Here is a 10,502-nt window from a genome sequence, read left to right on the forward strand (position 1 = left end):
GCGTTTTTTTCAGCCGAACATTGTTGAAACAGAGAAGGTAATGTTGCTGCAAGAAATTAACAGAGTGAGATGCTGTCCAGGTAGGTACGTCGTGTTTCCGCAATATAAACATTGTTTACAAACAGCATGTGCTTTGTCTGTTGACTGTTTTTACTTTGCATTGATGATATTAGATCTTTGATCATTGAATTGATATAGTGATCCAGATCAATGGATCCTTACACCCCTAATACACCATTTGGAAAGCTCTGTTTTACTATCATCTTAAGGATTTAGAGCTCTCAGACACATATCACTTTCTGGATACTGCAATCTCTAGTGTCATAAACTGTGCATTACAAAGCATAGAGCAAAAAACAGTTACTGTACTGCTAAATGTATGAAATGTGAATGTATGAATGTCTTCTACATTCAGTCTGAACATGTTACCTAACCTTAACCCCCTAACCATAACCTCCATGTTTACAATACATTATCAATATTGGGGAAACCTTTACTCATCACCTCTGTTGTAGAGATTTGGGAAACATGAACTCTTGCCAAAATGGCATTGATTGGGGCAGCAAATGCGAGCCTTTTACATCTTGCAAATTAAAATCTCAAATGAAAGACTATACCAAATTTGTTTGTATTCTGTACTACTTGATCTACTATCTACAGGATGAGTTCAGATTGATCAGCCCACTACATGGATCCCTGCATTCAAATGAACATGTTTTGATCCTATAATCCATTTATGTAAGGGCTGAGCTACGCAAAAGTGTATGGTCAATGAAAGTTCTAGTGCACATCTCTCTACAATCAAAGAGTGAGGACTCATCTCTGATCATAGACACACCAGTGTTGTCTTGCTAGCAACTGTAATAAGCCCATACTATACAGGCCGCTTTGATTGGAAGCAATATAACTGTCCTCAGAGGGTTGTCAAAAGGCTCTCAGAGAATAGAAGCAATCACTCTGTACCTGCAGCTGAAGAAGACGTGCTAGTTTGAGGATAAGTGGACACACCAACAAATCATCACAATGTTTCATCTCAAGAATAACTGATGGAATGTGACAAACATTACAAGTTCAATTTCTTTGTTTGTCATAGGCACAAAAATTACAGTGGAACAGTCATTGGCAATGGAATTCTTTGTTCTCAGGCTCCCTCCAACAATGCAACTACAAAATGTATACAAGGGAAATAACACATAAAGTGACAATAAAAGACATGAGACATAAATTAAAAAGTCAAAATAAGTCACAAAATAAAACAAGAAAAAAATCATAATTTAGGAGGAGCTCGAAACTCGGAAACCTTCCCCCAGGCCATCGGATGAACTGGTTTGGTGTTTGTGGCCATCCAGTTCTGTAATACATTCATGCTAGAGATGATGCTGCAGCAGGCCCTGATATACAGAAGGTAACAGGTAACACATAGGAAATGACAGTGAAATCCCTAACCCTGGAGCAAAATGTTATTTATATGTTTTCATAAAGAAACCCTGAAAATCAATTTTGTCAACCAGTCTTTTGCTATGAGTGATAGGGTCTCACAGGAACACAGTATTTTCTGCCAAAGTAAGAGCAGCTTTTAGTACTTCAGAAGAGTTCACTGTATTTCTTCTTTTGTCTTTGTTCTTCTCACTGGCTTGAAGTAGGTGGGTCTCACTTGGTAAAAAGTAATGTCATGTTAATAAGCGCTTCAGAGTTTAGCAATATTTGAATTGGGCAGCATGGTGGTGCGGTGGTTAGCACTGTCAACTCACAGAAAGAGGGTTCTAGGTTTGAACCCACCAGCCAGCACACAAAACCAACATAATATCAATATCAGCTGTCATCAGTATTCTGTGTCAAATTGAAGTTGGCATTAGAGGTTGTCCTGACATTGAATTTTTGGTCACCTAACATCATAACCTAAATTCAATTAAATATCAATATCTTACTCATCTGGGGTTGGTTGATTTCCTTTGAATTTGGTACAAACATTCATTTTCCCCAGAAAATGAATACAGACAAAATCCAAAACATTCCTATCAGCCTCAGCTGTCCTTTGTGTTTTGTGCTGATTAGGAAATGTTATCATTCCAGCATGCTAGGCTAAAATGATGAACATAGTAACCATTCTGTGCTTAACATTAACATGTTAAAATTGTCACTCTGAGCATGTTAGCATTAAGCTCAAAGCACCCATGTTTGTTCAGCCCTACAGAGCTGCTAGCATGGCTGTAGACTTCTCAATGCTCTCAGATATCTGGCGCTTATTACAGTGTTGTCGTTTGCTAAGATCAGCTAGCTAACAAATTTCAGCTCAGTAGCAGCAGAAAGTGTGATCAATTGAGAATGAAAATTGAATTTTTTACAGCTCCTTCTGTGGATTATCCCCAATTTTACACAGAAATCAAAACTAATATTAGGTTATGTGTTAACTGCTGTTTCAGTTTTACATATTGCTCCGCCATTGCTCACAATTCTGCAAAATTGGAGTAGAGCAGGCTGTTCTTACAAATTTTGAGTGTGTTTTCCTGTAAAAAGCAATGCACCCAAATTCATACATATCCCACGTATGACCAATGCGCTGACGGGAGTTAACAAGGAAGCAGTCTCGAGTGCTTATGAGGAGGCAGGCTAAGGTGGTGGATGGGTCACAAAAAAACAGACTTTTGCCTGGGACATTCCCCTGGAGTTGCATGTTCAAATCCATGTGAACTTTGAGTCATTTTAAGGTACATTCTCACCATGTTTCTTGTCCTACACCTAACCACAGTAACTTATATTGCCTAAACCTAACCTGGTACCCCGTAACTTTACGTTAATTACGTAACTGTCATTCATTTGTCATTCGGGGGCGCAAATACGTAGCACGTCATACAAACTGTTGTGCATCCATTTTTCGTAGGGTATTATATGAACTGTTCTATGAGAATACGTTGATTAGAGCAGGTAAATTATGTATCATTACATGCAATTAATTAATGAGATGAAATGAAATGCATTAAATGAGTGCCCATGTAGTAAGGTGACAATGCCCTACCCTGATCACATACACACACATAATACATAAACACAACTTTAACACACATACAGAGAGTGTGGATGCAGGATTCAGTCTGTTACAGTATCAGTGAAAAAAAAACAAGAGTGTGTAAGTATGTGTGTGTGTGTGTGTGGGTGTGTGTGTGTGTGTGTGTGTGTGTAATTGTCTGGAGGATGGAGTGATAGGGAGTGGGGACTTAGTAAAGGATAGAAAGTGGAGATAAAAGACTTAAATGGGAAAAATATCAACAGAGTGAGAAAGACAAGTAGAGCTGAACCCTGGGGATCAAGTAAGAGGTAGCTGGACAACAAACGACAGTACATGCGGGGGCGAGAGATACTAAAAGTGAGTGAAAAGGGGAAAAAAGAACATGAGGTTCAGCTGCTAGGGGACACCAGAGAGTTTTATTATCACATCCCTTCACCTCTTACACCACCACTCTTGCTACCTTGGCTATTTTCTACCAATCCTGACCTGTCACTGCACTGTACCCTCCAGGACAAGCTGCAATTAAACACACAGGGAGGAAGACATAGAGAAAGAAAAAGAAAGAGAGACAGAGGGAGAGATCACAACTATCATTAATACATATTAATATGCATCCTCTGCCTGCAGAGGATGCATATTAATATGTATTAATGAAAAAGCCAATAGAACATTTGTCTCTTAATGATGCTCTTGTTCCTCTCCGATGATCCTCCCTCAGTGTGAAGGTAGTTCCCATTGATGGACATGGATTAGCTGCCCCAGTAGGAGGAGCAGACAGGAAAATTCAACTGGAGCGCCAACAACTCTGACCCTCCATTTGTTTGGTCAGTTTAATCAATGGAAACCTGTTTTGATGTCAGTTGTGGTGAGTTGTGAAACAGAACAAGTGTTTAATTGCTGAGCTCCAAAGAGCCCTACATCTTAATTATCAAGATTGAATTTGTACTGTTAGGAGTGATCAATAGCAGAAATGGAGGAGAAAAAGCCTGAATGTTGGTGATGACAGAAAATCCTCAGGGTAACCAGGCCAGGTCGATAACAGGTCGACCCCTAACGTTGAGCATATGCCACTGCTTGTCTAGTAACCTGGGCCATGTTTCAGTAAGCAGTTTGGTGAAAACCCTCAATTTCAAACTCTCTTGTTTCAGAAAGAGGGTAATTTAAGCAGTACATTACATTATTGTTTGTTTTTGGCAGTCACTGTGTCAGATTAGGCGATTGTAATGCCATCAGGTCCTATTTTCAGTCACTGAGGGTGTTCATGTCTCAGCCAAAATGTTATTGTAGTAATGTAAAAAGTGCCACCAGATGGCAGGAACTACATGAAGTATGGCATGTAAACTAAGCAAGTCACTGAATCCTTCACAAGTTTTTGCAAATGTTTCACAATAAAAGCCTTTTTAGAAAATGAAGGGATTCTCTCAACTGAAATTATAACGGGCTTTTAATTTTAAACGGATACAGGAAGTGCTGACAGGGCAAATGGAGCAGATTAAAAATAAAAATAAAAAAAAGACAAAAGGGAATTTGAAATAAAGTGCTGCGTTTGGAGATAAAGGCCTCTGTCTAATGTAGTCTGTGTCAAATGAAGCAGGTACCCTCTGCAGTTGTGGTGAGTAAAAGCCCTGCCACTATTGGTGAATTTTATTCCTTTTTAACCTTCTCCTTTATGAAGGAATAACATTCTTTGCTGGCTTGATGCTAATGGCAATGCTCACAGGGTTGCTAACGTGCTAACATCATCATTTTTTTTTTCTTTTTACTCTGTCGTGGTAACATTCCTAGAGGAGATATTAAAAAGGCTTGGGTGTTGTTGCCATACAGTTGTCCACAGCAGCAAATCGCTGTATTGGTCAAAGTGCCGGCTGGGACGTGAGAAGTCTTGGTAGACAAAAAGAAAATCAAACATGCTAGACTTTCTGTCGGATGTCGTGAAGTGTCCCAGACCCAACATCAGTTGTCGTCTACTATGACACACTACATGAGATAAAACAATGGATAAGCACACACGACACTCATTGTCGTTCACAATCTGAGCCGACACCGTATGATGCTGTGTCCGGCTACAATCAGTTACTGTGGTAACTGAATCAGTTACTGTGATAACTGAGTCTGTGAGCCTAACCTGCTTGGTGGCAGGTTTTCTTCAACAAACCCTTAGTTTCTCTGTCTCCTCCTCCTTACAGAGCCAGAGACATGCTGTTTTATTTCCTCATACAGTCCATATCAAAGCGCGTATCAGTATGCATTAATGAGCTGAGTTTACTGTCTGTAAGAATCAAAATCCTGGTTAGATATCAGTTTGTTACTCAGGACTATCTAAAGTTACAGCTTTTATGCGCTGTCAGTCATTTTTTTTAAAAGCAATTTTTGCCGTCGTCAGACGATAGCCAATAGGTTGCGCCCAGCTCAAACCCCCCACCCCCCCCAAAACTCTGCATGTCATTCTTTTTGTGTGTGGTATTTCTTTTTTTTCTTCATAGGTAACACTGTTACTCTTTACACAAGACAGCTGTCAGTTTGTTAGAGCACTTTTACTAAAATGTATTTTGCATATGATGTGTAATATCAGTTTCTATCATAGACATCAAAATGATATGAAGAAAAAAATCTGGGTTTTAAATTGCAAAAATCGGTAGGCCTAAGTTTGAATCTCTGTCACTCATGATGTGATTGGTCCCATTAATGGAACATAATTCCTATAATATTGGAAAATACATGTTAATATTTATGATGAGTAGGATAGTGGTGCAGCTGTAGATCAAAATTGAGTTTTTTTTAAATAGGCTGCTTATAATCTGAACAGGTTTTAACAGAATATCAGTGGCTGTTTTTAAATTTGAAATATTTGTTAAAGTAGCTGAAACAAAGCCACTGAACATTGTGGGGCCAAATAGATATCTAAAATGTAAAATCTACTCCACACCTTTTCAAGTGCAAATCACCAATCACAGTATTACTGGATCAGATTGTGACCTTACAATAATGTCTAGCTGTCTTAAATATAAATATATCTATATTTTTAATCTTAAGTTTCTGGCCCTTGTGTTTTGTCCCTATCAGATTAAAGCTGTACAAATATATTTAAATGTAATATGCTTTGACCTAATGATGAATTAATGGATATATAAAACTTTATTATAATAATTTATTGACCTTTTTTTCCATACTCTCAGCTCTTTTTTATTCTATTTTCTTATATAAATGTGCACAATCAGCGAATCCATAACCTGGCAACATTTTAGGTATTCTGACTAAGCACAGGGGAGGACCTGGAGCCACAGACCAAAGCAGCACATGCTTCTACTATTTAACCTTTTGTTGGCCAGGTTTTGCACCTAAACTAGCTGCCGTTATCCATTAACTTTAATCGATCCCGGGTGTGGGAGCCCTTCTGTGCGGAGTTTGCATGTTCTCCCCGTGTCAGCGTGGGTTCTCTCCGGGCACTCCGGCTTCCTCCCACAGTCCAAAGACATGCAGATTGGGGACTAGGTTAATTGATAACTCTAAATTGTCCGTAGGTGTGAATGTGAGAGGCCGTTTACACGTACACGGTGATTTTGATAAACGGAGACATCTTCCTTCGTTTGTGCCCTTCGTTTACACGCAAACGGAGATTTCTCCTCTGAAAACGAGTCTTTCTAAAAACTCCGGCCAGAGTGGAGATTTTGGAAAACTCCAGTTGCGCGTTTGCATGTAAACTGAGATAAACGGAGATAAACGGAGTTATAGGCAGCCGACGTCACCGTAGGCGCCGGAACTTGCGCCTGTGTCAAAAGTGCGACCTATGTTGCTATGGTGACAATGGATACATGGAAGGCTTGAGCTTCTCGTTACACTGCCACCTACAGGTTTGGCATGCTCTTGTCTATATATACACGGGTAAGTGTAAACGAAGATCTTTTTGAAAACGGAGACGGTGTAAGTGTAAACGAAGATCTTTTTGAAAACGGAGACGGTGAAATGTCCGTTTATGAAAATAGCTGGCCACCTGTAAACGGCCTCTGAGTGTGAGTGGTTGTCTGTCTCTATGTGTCAGCCCTGCGATAGTCTGGCGACCTGTCCAGGGTGTACCCCGCCTCTCGCCCGATGTCAGCTGGGATAGGCCCCAGCCCCCCCGCAACCCTCAAGAGGATGAAGCGGTTAGAAGATGAATGAATGAAAAGAAAATAATAATGATTGAGATGGGTTTGCATTTCTGAGACCATATAGCCTATAGCAAATGGCACCATTTTTAATTTAATGCAAGTTCTTTTTTAAACATAGCTGTTGTTCCGAGGTTCAAATCTGAATCATTCGCAAGATGGATTCTAGCTGGATTCCTCATGATAAATCAAATTGGTCGCTGAGTTTAGTGGATAATTGCATAAAGTTCAGGTGCGGGGAACAAGTGGCACCGATTGCAACACACTAAAGATAGAATCTGATGAATGTTAGTCACCACTGTAGCCAATTCATTGTAGTGAGGCCATTTTTTGAAACCTGACCTCACTGATAAAATGACCTATTGTGACTTTTAGGATTATCACAGGCTCATGAAACTTTACAACCACAAGCTAGAGACACTGGACATTGAGAGGACGGATGGCTTTCATAGGTAAATTGACAATAAGAGTGTTTCTGAGCAACTTCCAGAACAGAGGTACTTGCCATCCAATTGCAGAGAAATGCAATCAAACGTTCTTGATTCAAAATCACAGTATAGATTTTTTTTATAGTGTTCCTTGAGGTCTTTGAGAGGATTCTTGATTCTTCATTTTTACCTATTCTTGAGTGGTAAAATATGGTTACATTTTGCAGCAAATCTGTGATATTATCAACCCAAAAATTGCTAGCGAGACATACCTGTAATTGAGCATGAGAATGTCCATCATATACTTTCATCATAATGTTCTTTGCCGCTACACACTCTAAACTTTCTAAATTTGAATAGGCACCTAACCAAAACACAAGGTTTATACATATTTATGACTAGAACAACTTGACACACAGTGCTGAGCTGCATCTCAAATTATTCTTCAGATTCTCATTGCAGCCTCATTGCTGTGTCCAGTGGCTTTTTGGGTAGGAAAAGTGATTGCTTTTTACAGAGACATTGCTGCATTTCCAGCGGGGATAGTGCCCCCCAAACCAGGTGTTTTAAGCCAAAACATGATCGTTTCCTAACCATAACCAAGTGTTTTTTGTGCCTAAACCTAACCACACATTAACCACAGTGTTGTAAAATTGTTTAGTTTCAATGTATCATTAACATAGTAATGTGCGATATAATGTGTCTGTGGTTTGCAGAAACATACAATTTCAACAATTTTTCTGGCGATTGGGTTGTACAGTTTTACACACCTGGCCAATCAGTGCAGAAAGTGGGTATGATTGTTAGATTGCTTTGCAAAGTCACAAAAAAATGTAGAAGTAGACCACCCAATTTCAATATCAGAAATGTGTGTGCAACACCATAAATGCCCCTCTTTCATAATTAGTAGCATATAGACACTTTTGCCTTTAGATGTGGTTGGACAGCACCTCATACAACCTACTCAGTAAATACAAGACAATGACCAGACAAGGATTTCCACTCACAAGTTTAAGAAAAAAAAAACAAACATTCCAGAATAATCAAAATCTTTCTTTTTATCACTTTATCTAAACAAACAAAAGCAGACCATTTCAATTTAAAGACATTATCTATTTTTTTTTTACAGCAATGATGATTTAGCTTGAAAACATTTAGCTCTTTTTCACTTTTGCACATCACTCATGATTGACAGAGGAAGTTAACAGTTTGGGTATGTAAGCTTAGTAATTATTTATGTATACAAATGTGCCTGTCTGTTTGTGTGAGGAAGCCAGCTCTGACACGGGGGTAAATGGATGTGTTGTGAGTAGTGATAGATGGCTATAAGAGGAAGAAGGCTGTGCATGTGAATCCCACATTTGGCTTCCTCACTCTCAGGGACTCTATGTGGGAGCCACTCTGCTCTGCCTGACAGTCAATCTGCAGGGGATGTTTTATTCATGTCTTGTCCTCTGTCTAACTCACTGGCAAACACTCACTGTTTCACTCTTACTGTTTCTTTGCAGCTCACTCTTTAGCTATGTCAAAACTATGTTTCTCTCTAGAAGCTTGGTTTCAGCTGATAGTGGCAGTAGGAGGTAGTTTTGCAGTCTCGTGTTCCATTTTTGGCAGTATTCTAGGTCTAAGTTTATGCCCTTGCCACAAAAGCAAAAATCCCAATCAAATAAAAACAAACAACCAAGAAACATCACAATCCAGGAGCCAGATTAGATTTCACATTCATCCTACCTTTATGTTGCTTAAACCAAGGATCGTCAGGGTAATTTATTGTGAAAGCAAAGTTACCTGTACATATATGGACAGAAATTTATTCATTATTTTTTAGGGGATGTTAACCTTTTTTTTAGTTTTAAAATACTCGGCCTCTTCAAACATTATGTATATTTCCATTCAGCTACTATCTGTGTCTGGCTATTTCAAATCGAAACTAAGAGTCTACAGCCATGGTAGCTGCTGTATGGGCCAATGTAGAGTGCTCCAAGAATGAGTCCTAAAACTTGGAAATGAGTTTTTCAGCATGCCAGGTTCCCTTACCTTCTCAAAGTCAATGGGTTTCATAGAATGGGTTTTTGCCTAAAATATGGTCTGTGGTTAACACAAGCTTAAGAGACTTTGATGTGTTATTCTATGACATAAAATATGTCAGCAAATACCCCACTCTAAATTTTGAAGCTTTTATGGGTCTTACAAAAGGCAGTTTCTAACAAGTGGCTTAATGAGACTACAGGACGTCGTCATGGCAGACACAGCCTCTCAGCCTCATTGTAATGGGATGTTAAATCATGTGACCGTAGCGTAGTTCATAAATGTTTGTTTGCCACAGAGCTTATTTTCTGCAATAATCCAACATCCAGTGGAAAAATCCCATTAGCTTTTTGTTGAGGGAAACAAGGGTGAGGCTAACTTCCGCATCTGCCTACAGAAAATTGTCATCCCTGGAACACTGTATTGGCACAGCAGTTCTTTGAGCTAAACTCTGATGATGATAAACATTCTAACGTGCTCAAAATGCCAGTGTTAACATTTTAATGACAGGGGGAATAATTTGCCTGTTTAACGGCAGTGTGGGGAGTGCGTGCAAATGAACAGTGTTAAGACACCTTTCATGCCACCAGTTCCCGTAGCTCTCTGCTGCCAGCCAAAATTTGGAGGATGAGGAAAATCTTGTCATCAATGATGTGAAATAATGCATTTAGCGTCACCCAGTGGGTTTTGCTCACAACACATAAAACCATTTATTCAAGGGGGACATGTATGTCTGAACCAAATTCCACGGCAATCTTTTGCAAAGTCAGGGCTCAACAATAAGGATTGCCCGATTGCCCGGGGCAAGTAAAACTCATGGTCGGGCATGTAAACTAACAACTCACTTGCCCGATCGGGCAAGTTGCTAAAAATAGTAAAAGTTAATAACTAATT

The sequence above is a fragment of the Epinephelus moara genome, chromosome 4 (genome assembly GCF_006386435.1).
Source record: "Epinephelus moara isolate mb chromosome 4, YSFRI_EMoa_1.0, whole genome shotgun sequence".
NCBI lineage: Eukaryota > Metazoa > Chordata > Actinopteri > Perciformes > Serranidae > Epinephelus > Epinephelus moara.